At 40.5% G+C, this 13,980-nt stretch overlaps 1 long non-coding RNA gene across 3 annotated transcripts; it reads left to right on the forward strand.

Moving 5' to 3' along the window:
• Nucleotides 1-3,083: 3,083 nt before the first annotated feature.
• LOC139433083 (uncharacterized) lies at nt 3,084-4,661 on the forward strand. 3 transcript variants are annotated; one of them, XR_011642643.1, is made up of 4 exons: nt 3,084-3,212; nt 3,732-3,835; nt 3,997-4,113; nt 4,277-4,661. It is a non-coding gene; the product is annotated as an uncharacterized lncRNA (long non-coding RNA). The 3 variants fall into 3 exon arrangements; XR_011642644.1 differs by having other exon boundaries at nt 3,732-3,831; XR_011642642.1 differs by having other exon boundaries at nt 3,732-4,113.
• Nucleotides 4,662-13,980: the final 9,319 nt, after the last annotated feature.

The following is a 13,980-nucleotide window of genomic DNA, read 5'->3' on the forward strand; positions in this document are numbered from 1 at the left end:
TAGATGTATGTAGATATTTCATCTCCGGCCTTGTCAGGTATTGAACAATCAATAAATAAAGAACACAGAATTGTTGAATATAAAACACAGAATTTATGTGATTATACTAAATGATTTTCAAATAAACACAACTGCATATTTAACTGTTACACATGCTGATGTAACGCAAATGTTCCAACTTGGGATCAATAAAGTATATCTTATCTTAAGCTGATCGATGGCTACTGCCATATTTGCACAATGTGCCTCTGAACCTTGACAAGTGCATGTTTCAGGCTTATCAATTAATGTAATGTAATGTTATCACAGGGGTCACACACATAAGACCAGCTGTTAAATAAAGCTCTTCTGACCTTAGCTGGCATGTGGGTATATATATTAATACTGCCCAAGCCATTTTCACCCATTTATTAATTATATGTTTTAAATGTGAGTGTTTCCTTTCCCCTAAACCTCCAGGGATGTACACAGTTTAATACTGGCAACTTCTTATTATGGGAAATACGAAAACGTCTTTTAAAACTACAACTCCCAGTAGAGACGTGCCATAGAGAACATGTTGCGAAACAGAATAGCCAGCATGTGTAGTTCTGGGGACGTGGTGGGGGAGGGGGGACGCGGTGGACCCGTTCAAATCCAGTTTTGGACAGTCTGCCGTGGTTCCATCCCATTTCAAGTGCTGTTCGAGAATCGGCTTAACCCTCGGAGCACACTCTCCAATCACAGAGCTTGAGGACTATCACGGGGTTTGTCAAGAGCACATGGTGTAGTCCAAACGATAGCTGGGGATTATGGGTAGTGTAGTGTCTTCTGCCATCCTTTACTCCTGGGAATGGACGCTCACATTACCTTTAAGGGCAGCCGACATAAACGAATGCCGTGCTTCCATGAGCGTCAAATCCCGACGCAGATGGGAATACATTGCAATCAGTTGAAAGCTATTTGCGTCTCTTTATGACGCTGAAGGAGCCTAGGAGCGTCACAATTGGACGCCACGGACACTGACCAAACGTCGCTATTGGACGCTTAGGGAGTGAGAGTGTGTTGGATTATGCGGGAGATTCTGCGATCGCAGAATCACGTTTTTCTGGAGGGTCTAAGACAGAGGTGCCCAGTACGTCGACCGCGGGCGACCGGGCAATGCTGGTAGCCCGCGAGTCATTCATTAAAAAAAAAAAATCAAGCTCCGTTAAAATAGACAAAACAGGTTTTGATCCCTCCTCCCTTGTCCTCCCTGCCACTTAATTCAGGAGTTTACTTGATTGACAGAAAAAGCGACCTATCGCTTTCCAGTCTGTTAACCCAGAATGCAAAGCGATATAACATCAGTCAAGTGCCGGGCAGAGCCCTAGAGATACTAAGAGTTACGACACTCCCATAGACCTCCGTTGTAAAAAATGGCGGCGCCTACTTCTGGGGTATGGACATCGAAATAGTTCAACATATTGTCATTTGGGCGTTGGACCTCATTCACTTACATTACGGCGCGTCGATTAGTTCCAGAGGTAAGTTGCTGAAATATCGAACTCTTTTGAATTGTCAACTGTCTATATTGTATCAGAGGCCCTTTATGATGCTTATACTGGTCTTCATTTGTATATGCACAGCGTAATTATCCATATTTTATCTTGGTTGTTACAACCAATTTTGCTAGCATTGCCTGCTAGTTAGCTAGCGCGACTTCGTCAGCTTTGATTTGAAGGTAAGATTTCAGTAATGAATCGCTAGCAGCTTATATATCAATGATGCTGGGTAACTAACAAGCAGGATGTAGATTGATTATGTGTTTTTATTGTTATTTTGGTTTTTATCTGCTGAACCTGACCGTGTCAGCCATCCTTAGTCGGCTTTTTCTGTATGATATGACTTAACTGCTAGCACTAGTAGAAATGAGGTGGCGTTTGTGATAAATATTTCATTGCATTTTGGGATATACTAACATTTCATTATGTGACATGTTGACTGTACTTAGTTTTTTTTTGTACTGTTCCGTGTTAACTTATCTGTACTGTACAACTAGCCTAGCGCTACTGTTTAATGCTTGATGGCATGCTAGGATAGATTCCTTTGTATTGTAATATACACACTAGTTTAATGATTGTTCTTCAAAGGTATTATTCAGTCTTAAAAATATAATAGCCTACTGAATAGGCTACTCTACAGCAGTGAATGAAGGATGAGCCTAAAACATGGTCATGCATCCAAAATGTTTATTTTTAACAAAAGAAACACTTTAAAAAAAATAATTACCACTTTTTTTTATTCAGCCTCATATGTCAGCCTCATATGGCTGTTGCTGCTGCTGCTGCTGCTGCTGGCGGAGGCTGCTGCTGCTGAAGGAGGGGGCTGCTGCTGGAGGAGGGTACTGCTAGGGTGCTGCTGCTGAAGGGAGAGGAGGCTGGAGGCTGCTGACGGAGGACCGGGAATAGGTGTGTGGCAGAGTAAGGTGTTTGGCAGTGGCTTAGATGTTATGACCTTCGGTGCAGAGGTCTGTTGGGTCTTCTTTGCCTTCTTACTCTGACTCTTGCTGCCAAGATACCCTTTATGTTTATCCTTCCTCTCAGCCCTGATGCACTTTGATGCAATCCTTAACCTCAGCCTGATGTATGTTGAGAGGATTTTTTTTCTTCAGGTCATGGCATGAGGGCAGGTTGCTGTCCAGCAACATGGCTTCTTGTTCCAGCTGTGACACTGCGTTTGAGGACTCCATGAGGGAATCGCTCATCCTCACACGGAACAGCTGCTCCACGTTCTGAACAAGGGTGAAAACCTCATCTGATGGACGGTAAAGTGCACCCCTTTTAAATTATTTTAATACCAGCAGACCAGCTCTCTTATTTATATCCTGTAGTGCCACAACAGAACCTTAGTTGTATTGCTTTTTTCACGGTGTCTTTCCCCCACCGTATCCCACCTTTTTTTGATTGCCCAAGTGCTCTAATTTGGTCTGTGTTGAAGATTTTTTGAAACTTTAGAATAATCAAATTGTGTGTTTTTTTTTAATGCCGAATGAATCCTCTTCTGGTTTCCCAGAGCCCTCTCGGCTCTCTTTCTTAGTAATCTCTCCCTTCTCAGGTGCCTCATTAGATCCTCCACGTGAGCCCGGTCACAACTGGCCCTTGGCAGTCTGGTCCCTGGAGCACCTGACCCTGGCAAACTGGCCTCTTCATAGCTGACCCCTGACTGACTGGCTCCTGGCACACTGATCTCTGGTAAGGTGGCCTCTTGATTGTCGGCCCCTGACATACTGGCCCCTGGCAGTCTGCTGACACCTGTCTCACTCTCTCTGTCTGTGATGTCCCTTTCATTCCCTTGGAACTCCACCTCAATATCTCCCTGAATCTCTGTAACAATAACAAGGCAATCTTGCTGTTATATGTGTATGCTGCCTTTACATGTGCACCTATTGTCATTTAAGGATACACTACTGTACACTCCTATAGTGACATTCATCTAAGTTCGTCTATTGGCAATGTTAAAGTATGAAGAAATCTGTATTATGTACATGTGGTATATGAGTGTTCAGAGAGTCCCTGAACCCTGGTAGCTTTGAAGCTGTATAATCTGAAAGTTGCATTAGGAGTATAGTCTATCCTTGAATTATATAACATGGGAAACATTGTTAGCTTCATATATCATACCAATGTTTGATGTGCAGTAATAGGTGTGGTCATTATTCCTGACAGCTGGAGGCATACTCCTTGACGTGAATTTTCTCCTTTTCGGTTTAGGCCGATGTATAAATACTGTTGGAACAGCATCTGGCCTCAACCTCAAATTTCCTCCTGATTTGTTGCCAATATATTGGTCGTCTTCAAAGTGTACCTGTGGGTAGGTAGGTTTGATCAGTTTCCCCTGCACACTTCAAATGTCATTGAAGAGTCATAATTCTCTACACTTGGAAATATGATGCCCTTTAAAATGTTAACAAGTCATGTCACCTCTGTGAACATTACTTACATGACAGAGTTTTCTGCTGTTGTTGTCCTCTTTCAGACACAGGTTTTGTCTGTTGACCATTGCCATCCATCTCTTCCTTCGCTCTACGTCCTTAGGGAAGCCATACTACATCCAGAACCCCTTCTCGGATCGATTAGAGCACCCAAATGCTATGTATGACAACTGATCTATTAAAATGCAATATAAACGAAAGTGCCATAATATTTATTGTGCAAACATTTTAACATGAATATTGCTATGTCCTCTGTTCAGTCTGCTCCCAACTGTATTCTCTCCCATTATTCACCACTGTTCCTATTCTTGCTCTGCCTTTTAGGGCCCAGGAAACAGATGAAGAGGATGTCCCTTTCACAAAGAACCTTCTTGTTTTTTTCAAAATGGTTAGGCCCCTGGATGCCCTAGACTAGAGTTCTGTATTGCTTTTTTGTAAATAGTTGCTTTTTTGTAAATAGTTGTTTGTATTTATAAAATGCCCCCACCCACAATTGTTGTTCGCACAATTATGCTTGTGCGAACAACAATTGTGGGTGGGTGCTTATTGTGCTGCAGACGTTGAAGGACCTGAGTCTCCTGAGGAAAGACAGGTGAAAGGTGAGGAGAGGTCATCGCTTGGAAGGTTTTATATCCTGTGGTGTCTCAACAGAACTTAATATGAATTGCTTTATTGTCTCGTCGCTGGATCGCCTCCCCCTGGCAAAGTGGCCTCGTCATTTTAATTTGTATTGTTGACAAACCTGTTTTTGTTGCTCTGCTGAACCATGGTTCAACAGGAGCTTCTGTAAATAGTTTTGTAAATAGTTTGAATATTTATCATAGTAATCATTTTCAGTCTCCCACTCTCTCAATTTAATTTATCGTTTCTTTGCCCCACCATATATTTTGTTGTCCAAGGGCACTAATTGGGTCTGTGTTGAAGATTGTTTTACACTTTAGATTAATCAAAATTGTGTTTTTTGGCTGAATTAATCTTTTTCTGTTGAACCCTAACCCTCTTTGTTCTCCTTCTCATTCATTTGACTTTGTTTTGTTCTAACACACATCACTTTTTCCATACACTGTTCTTAATAAGTAATAGGCTACCAAGCTTTCCGTTGTCACCCTGCCTCTCCAAATGCAAAACTGTCAATAAAAAGTATGCAATAATGCAATTACAGCTGAAAAAGTACTTGGGTGTGTGTTTTTTTTATATATATTTACCATTCAATAACGCAATCGCTGCTGTCTGTCTGTCCTATATAAGAACATGACAGCGCAGCGCAACTATACTACGGACGTGACTGCCCTGACAGTGACAGCAACATAGCCTGCTTGTGCTACCACACTTTCCCCTCAAAATATCGTTAAATAACGAAACTTGTAAATATTGCCAATCCATACAATGTGTAACCACATCATGTAAATATGAAAGCAATCTTTAAAAAATAACAGCGTTGGTTTAATCCATGACTATTTTGACCATGTTTGTGCTGTTTTTGCCATAGAGAAGCATTGCCACGGAAGTGCGTTTTGAACTATCCCGGCATACATAAACCACGTGACCGGCTGGCGGCGACATCAAAGAGTGTCGTAACTCTTATCTCTCTATGGCTCTGGTGCCGGGTAGTGATGGGAATTCCGGCTCTTCTTGGTGAGCCGGATCATTTGGCTCGGCTCACCAGAGCCGGCTCTTTCGGCTCTTCAGTTTACCACATATTATACCTTTTATAATTAAATCAAATGCCATGCCTCATTTCGCACGACGCTGAAGTTGGCTTCCGATTCAGAGCATCCGATTCGGCAGTTAAGGGGAAAGTTAAGGGACATTTAATTTACAGCGCTGAGCGAACAATCCTCTGTGTTTTAACCTCTTAAATCGCTGCATAGCCGATTTATTTGGACTGGATTATCCCAGAGAGTTTAAAGATTCTTTATAACACAGTTTGAGATTTGTGAAACCTTTAATATATTTGTGAAAATACAAAAAGTGAGATTTCAGTGCTTTTTTCACATGTAGACCAGATTAGACCAGGTCCTGATCTAAAACCACTAGACCTAGACTCATCAAATCTGGACTGGATTATCCCACGGAGGCTAAATATTCTTTATAACACAGTTTGAGATTTGTGAAACCTTTATTCTATTTGTGAAAATACAAAAAGTGAGATTTCATTGCTTTTTTCACATGTAGACCACATTAGACCAGGTCCTGATCTGAAACCACTAGACCTAGACTCATCAAATCTGGACTGGATTATCCCAGAGGGTCTAAAGATTCTTTATAACACAGTTTCAGATTTGTGAAACCTTTATTCTATTTTATCTCATGAACCTGAATTCCTTTAACATCTCTTTCATTTTTTTGTTTGCTATGAAACAGTATTTAAGATACGAAAACTTTGTAGATAAAGAATTATCACCTAAATGAGGAGCATACACTTATTTTTATTTATGTATTCATTTGTTTAACAGGGACAGTGCACATTAATTAACATTCCTGTATGTGCCAGAGTTAGCCAAGAGGCTATCATCTGTTGTCCCGGGACAGATTTTATAAGTGAACCTAAAACAAATTTCATTTAAACAAGTAAATACAATCAAATTAAAACATGCAACATACATTACTGGAATACTTAAATACAAAGACAGAACAATAAAACAAAACAAAAGAACATGTTGTGACGACCCCTTCTGCCTGTCTGTGCTCCCTGCCTTGCTGTCCTCTGGCAGGTACTGGGAGTGTTGTCCTGTTTGTGCCCTGCTTGCCCAGCTGGGAGGTTCACTTTCTGATCCTGATCCTGGCCTGCTGCAGCAACCTCAGCCTTCCACCTGTGTTTCTATTTTCACAAATAAAATAAAGATTTCACAAATCACAAACTGTGTTATAAAGAATCTTTAGACCCTCTGGGATAATCCAGTCCAGATTTGATGAGTGTAGGTCTAGTGGTTTCAGATCAGGACCTGGTCTAATGTGGTCTACATGTAAAAAAGCACTGAAATCTCCCTTGTTTGTATTTTCACAAATAGAATAAAGGTTTCACAAATCTCAAACTATGTTATAAAGAATCTTTAGCCTCCATGGGATAATCCAGTCCAGATTTGATGAGTGTAGGTCTAGTGGTTTCAGATCAGGACCTGGTCTAATGTGGTCTAGATTAAAAAAAGCAGCAAAATCTCCCTTGTTTGTATTTTCAAAAATAGAATTAAGGTTTCACAAATTTGAAACTATGTTATAAAGAATCTTTAGATCCTCTGCGATAATCCAGTCCAGATTTGATGAGTGTAGGTCTAGTGGTTTTAGATCAGGACCTGGTCTAATGTGGTCTACATGTGAAAAAGCACTGAAATCTCCCTTGTTTGTATTTTCACAAATAGAATTTAGGTTTCACAATCTCAAACTGTGTTATAAAGAATCTTTAGCCTCCGTGGGATAATCCAGTCCAGATTTGATGAGTCTAGGTCTAGTGGTTTCAGATCAGGACCTGGTCTAATGTGGTCTAGATTTTAAAAAAGCACTGAAATCTCCCTTGTTTGTATTTTCACAAATAGAATTAAGGTTTCACAAATCTGAAACTGTGTTATAAAGAATCTTTAGACCCTCTGGGATAATCCAGTCCAAATAAATCGGCTATGCAGCGATTTAAGACGTTCAAACACGGAGGATTGTTCGCTCAGCGCTGTAAATTAAATGTCCCTTAACTTTCCCCTTAACTGCCGAATCGGATGCTCTGAATCGGAAGCCAACTTCAGCGTCGTTCATTTCGCTCCATTTGCTCTTTCCAGCGCTGTTTTTGCAGGGGGCTGATTCTGTGAGCTGCAGCTGACCACGCCCCCCTGCAGGAGAGGGGAGCGTGCTCTGAGATCAGCTGCTAGGCTGCAGCAATCGTGCTACTTTGTGCACATTGTGCAAGCAACGATGTTTTCAAATCTGTAATCAAAAAGCTCCTCAAAAACACTATCGAAGCAGTTCCTGCCTTTGTTACGTTAGTTCAAACAGTAACAACGGACTACTTTTCTTAGCGGATGCATGTCAATTTAAATCAATACATAAAACTATTTTTTAAATCAATAAAATCATTTTCTAAATCCATAAAAGCATTTCAATTAATATTGGGAGTCATGTCGTTACTTTGTTGAGAATGTGGCCATGTGTAATAAGCGGGATAATGTGCACATTGCAGATTGCATAATGTGCCTCCATGCCGATCTAGATCCCTCCGCAAAAAAAACGGCTCGTTCGCGGGCGAGAGCCGGCTCCCGTCGTTCACTTAAAAGAGCCGGCTCTTTGAGAGAGAGAGAGAGAGAGAGAGAGAGAGAGAGAGAGAGAGAGAGAGAGAGAGAGAGAGAGAGAGAGAGAGAGAGAGAGAGAGAGAGAGAGAGAGAGAATAACATGCCTATATTGGACCTATGTATATTTCATTATAACTTTGAGAGACTGTTCATAGGACCCATTTGAGTCTGGTGTCTAAGTTGACTGTTCTACTCGTTTATTGTATTCCTTGTACTTATATTTGTGTTTTATGTTTAAGATTTCAGGACATGGAGAGTGGTTTCTTAGCCTGCTTGTTATGTGCCATTTTAGTTTTATGTATTCATGTATTTGTTTCTGTTCAAGAACCCAAATAGAGTTGTTGTAGTTATCCCATGTATACATAACACGTGTTATTCAGCTCCTTGCAATTTGGGATTTGTGGGCAAAGTGTGGGCACCCCTGGTCTAAGATATACACATCAGCCCAGCCTATAAGCAGTATGAACACCAATGAGCGCTCAGCTTGAGATACCAGCGAGTCGAGAGAGAGAATGATATCTGCATTTTCTCTTTTGGTTTAATTAGGACACATCCTGGGGATTGTGTTTACAAACATTGACCAGACCGTTCACCAGCCCCCACCCCCCATGTTGCCTATGCTGTCCTGTGTTGAAAACTCTTTGTTTAAAACGAATTGGCCATCGGAATGTGTGGAGGAATTCTCCCAAGGGTCACATTCCACAGCTTCCCCCCCCCAACTCCTGTGATCTCCCATCCCCCAGTCTGTAGGTTTGTGTTTGCATATTTCTATGCCATAATTCATACTGGTCCTCTCACGCACATATATTCTCCTTACAGTATACATACATAGGCTATATGAGTCCGTGTATCTACGGACCATTTGTTTTTCTTTATTAAAAAAGTAAACGGAAGAGCGTCTGAGGCGTTTTTGCCCTTTTGCTTTTTACCTTACTAAATGGTCTAATGGTCAGTGGAGCGAGGGGGGAGGCCCGCGAAACTCGCGGAAGTGATTTCAAAACAAAAAGCACTCGTTTGCGGAACAAAGAAAACGGCCAAGACACACATTGAGTCCAGAAAATGAATGTTATTAAGGGCTGTAAATATAATAAGCCTGTGTCTAAAATTGACAACAGGCTTATTATATTTACAGCCCTTAATAACATTCATGTGTTTAACAGCTGACCACCATGACATACTTTGTTTTAGTAGATTTCGCATGAGAGCAAAATGTATAAATATGAGCATTAAATTATATGAATATGAGAACAAAATGCATGAATGTGTGAGTGACAATATATGAATGTGTGCATTGAAATATGATAATATGAGAGCAAAATGTATGAATGTGTGAGTGTAAATATATACGTGTGTGAGAGTGAAAATGTATTTATGTAAAAGGAGAATATATGTGTGTAAGAGTGAAAATGTATGTATGTAAAAGGAGAATATATGTGTGTAAGAGTGAATATGTATGTAAAAGGAGAATATATGTGTGTAAGAGTGAAAATATGCTTCATTTTGAATGTCCGATAGTCCACCATTTCCACCGGAAATATCAAACATTTAATAAAAGTGAAAAACAATGAGAACAACAAGACTTAACGTATTCATCATCATTTTTGACTTTGTTTAGAGCAGTGATCTTCTACTATATGAACATTTTGGACCCAAAATCACCAAAAAAACGTAAAAACAGATTTTGAAAATGATATTATTTTTCATATAGGTAACACAAACATACACAACGAAACCATTTAAAAGCTGGAAATATATACATGGGATGTCACTATGATAATGTGAACGTTTGATTGAGGTAGCATGGGATTTCATTCTGATAAGGCAAAAATGTTATTATAAATATAATACAAATATATATATATACACATATCAGTTTTTTCTGTCTTTATCTGTGCCACGCTTCAAAGCGGTTTCTGTCAACTACGACACAGAGGGCAACATCACAGATTCTTCCTCCTCCAGGTCAAAAAACAAGCTTAAAGCTTGACTCACGTTCAGAGTTCTCTTCATCATAGTTGAATCTTCAAAACTCTAAATCTATCTAACTATATCTAAATTCTCAATGTTTGTCTGTCACTTTACTTCAATCGCAGTCTCCCGCCGCCTCTCTTCGTCTCCCACCGCCTGTCTTTGTATATCTTCGTCTCTCTCCATTTCCCGCCGTCTCTCTTCGGTTCCCGCCGTCCCTCTTCGTCCCTCTTCGTCTCTTTTCGTCTCGTTTCGTATCACTCCGTTTACCTGATTACCACACCCCCTCCCTGGTAAATACATCCTGTTGAGCAGAATCTACAGTTTCCAGTATTTTCCGTTTCGTAAAATGATAAAATACAGCGAAGATATTAAAATATGTGCTTCCATTATTCATACTTCTGACATATATCTGTATTAACTTTATATCATCGTATGTCCGTGTTTATTAGGTATTTTAAACAAAGACTGGCATATAGTTTCAAGCCAGTACTTTCGACAGAAATACACATATACACCCTGTTGAGCAGGATCTCAGGGTGTCCGCGGGGTCTTAAAAAGTATTAAAAGTTGATAAATCATTTTTTTTTTTTTTTACCAAAAGGTCCATTTAATGGTATGAAAATGTTTAACTTTACCTTTGTTTGCCTCTTTTTTTTTTACAGAACATACAACACATGTAACAACAAACAACTAAACAAAACGTAACGGGGGGGAGGGATGCAAGGATGACTTCCTAAGACAGCTGATTGTGACATACATAGGATATTTCATACACAATACATTATACATTACACAGGAGATGCCATATTGACAGGGTCAGATAGGAGGGCTGCGGACAGTGAACCGCAATCCTCCTGTCTCCCCTCAAAGTCCCCCAGCAGAGAAGCTGCACGTTCCATGTTCAGTAGGTCCAGATACTCCCTCAGCCATGAGTCCCTAGTAAAGCAGGCTGGTTTGCGTTCCTTCCAATTTAGTAGGATGAGTCTTTTTCCAGAGCCGATCGGCAGTCCTTGCAACATTGCCATCTGGCTTGAGACGCAGTAGACATGCAATGGGACATGTAGGGAAATTAATTTTTAAAGATTCAGACATTAAGGATATTACTTCTGACCAAAGTTTTTTTACCGCTGGGCATTCCCAAATTAGGTGCAACAGTGTACCTCGCTTACCACATTCATGCCAGCATAAGTCTCTGTGTTTATTATCCATCTTGGATTTTGTAACAGGGGTGATGTAAGCTCTATTGAGAATTTTGAACTGTATGATCCTGAATCTTACACATTTAGAAGAGAACATAGCTGACCTCCAAATGGAGTTCCATTGCAAAGCAGACAGAGAGATATTCAGGGCATGCTCCCAGGACAGTTGGACAGGAGAATAGGTATTCGGGGCAGCCCTAGATAATAATTTATAAATGTTAGAGACCACACCGGATGATATGATTACTTTCTTGAGGCGCTGGTCCTCTTCCATGCATGAAGCAGGCATGGCTCCCTCCTTACATTTTGTACTAATAATAGATGCTAGTTGTGCATATGATAGAAAAGATGAGTCTGAGAGACCATACTGATTTTTGAGTTGTTGAAATGGAAGGGTTTGGTCTCTATATATCTGTCCAATTGTAGTAATACCAGCCCTCTGCCAGATATTATTACTTAAGGTGCCTCCTCCTGCAGAAAGACAAGGGTTACTCCAAATGGGGCAAGATGGTAAAGAGAGCCCCTCTATGTTGAGTCTCCTGTGCAGTTGCTTTACAATAGAGCATGAAAAGCGGATGATGATATTATCCATTGAGGGTGGTGGTTTTGGGCAGTACCACATTGAGGCCAGAGATATGTTTTGATTTACAGACATGATGGATTGCTCCAGCCATTGCCAACTGCCTACCGGAGAGGCACCTTTGTATGCCCACGATAACGGATACTTTGCGTTGAAGGACAGATAATACTGGAATACATCCGGGACTCCCAAACCTCCCATTGATCTTGGAATGATCAACTTATTATGTGCGATTCTGGGTTTTTTATTATTCCAAAGGAACTGAGTGAATAGGGATTTGATATCTTTAAACCATTTTAGTGGGAATTCAAGAGGGATAGAGGAGATAATATGAGAAAGCCTTGGGAGAACATTCATTTTCAAGGTTTCTGCTCTGCCCCCAAAAGTTGATAAATCAATTTAGCGAAAATTAAGGCTATTAAAAAGTATTAAACGGCATTTTCCAAGGTATTATGAAGGTCCACAGCAACGACAACATGAAACACCCTTTAATTTACTGAAACAACATGTCGGGAAACCCCCTCAAGGCGGCCCCATGCATAGCGTGCCATAAAATGCTGCTTCTTATTTTAAGTTTCGTTGCCTTGCTCCACTCTGTGGGGGGGGTTTATCTGCTGGTGGACTACCTGAGAGATATACAGCAGGAGAACACGCCGTCCACCGCGGAGAATAAACAGAAGGGAAACCATGCTCCGGGGTCTTCTTCTCTGCTTTTCGTGTATTTTGTGGCGGCAGCAGCACCACTTACAGGCCTGGCATATGTACTACAGCGTTTCCGGCGTTTCCAGCATTTCCAGCGGTCTAGTGTGAACGGACACGTTAATGAATCGAATGCGTGTGAACGGAAGACTTTTTTGCGTATGTGTTTTACTGTATGCGTCCTCGTGGGGCCGGGGTCTAAGCCAAACTATATCCGGTAACAGAGATCTGCTATTTTAAAGTAAGGTCAACACATAAAGACCCTAAATATAGTCTATATTAAGAATGAGAAAAGTCTTAACATATATATCGTTTTTTGTAAACATATGACAAATGTGTGAGGATGATGACGTCAGAGCATCGTCCTATGTGCCGGGCTTAGCCCGGGACAGCCCCAGCCCAATTTAACCCCTGGGTATTTGCGAGGGAGCTCCTATATGGCATTGCCCCGCTGAAGCTCACCAAAATTTAATATATTTCATCGTTCAAAGTGTTGTCAATTGTTTTGTTTATTGGTCAAATACTGGTTTCTACTGGTTTCTGAGGAGTTTTACTGGAATGAAAGAGCACAGAGTACAGAAGCAACAAAGCAGCACACTACCTTAAACCTGACCTTCACAGCTTAAAGTTCATGTGGAGAGGAGGCTTCAGTAGTCTGTCTGTACTCTGTTTAGTTGTGCTATCTTACAATCAATATAGTAAATGTGAGGTAAAGTGTGTCGCCAATGTAACCGAAGTTGCGATGAGGTCTTAAAATGTATGGAAAGGGTCTTAAAAAAGGTCTTAAAAGGTATTAAATTTGACTTCAGGATTCCTGCATATACCCTGGATCTACAGTTTCCAGTATTTTCCGTTTCGTAAAATGATCAAATTCGGCGAAGATATTCAAATATGTGCTTCCATTTTTCATACTTTTGAAATGTATTAACTTTATATCATCATATCTCCGTGTTTACTGGGTCTTTTTGCATGAAACAAAGACTGGGATATAGTTCCAAGCCAGTACTTTCGACAGAAATACAGGGCAATGTTGTCCGGACTGTTGTTTTTATGCGGCACCGGCTTTAACAGGTCATGTGATCTGATCACGCCGGCGTGACGGTCGACTCCAAAGGGTTAATATTAAATACATATAAGTATTTTTACAACTTGTATTTAGAAATACTCTGTTGTAATTATTGATGCATACATGTGTTCATCCATTCAATGTGGCATCTGCTATAATGGGGTTAATGTATGATATTACTTAATAATACAATACATTATAATTAGTGCTTTCAAAATTATCGCGTTAACGGCGGTAAT

Source organism: Pseudochaenichthys georgianus, chromosome 24 (genome assembly GCF_902827115.2).
Source record: "Pseudochaenichthys georgianus chromosome 24, fPseGeo1.2, whole genome shotgun sequence".
In the NCBI taxonomy this organism is placed as follows: Eukaryota; Metazoa; Chordata; class Actinopteri; order Perciformes; family Channichthyidae; genus Pseudochaenichthys; species Pseudochaenichthys georgianus.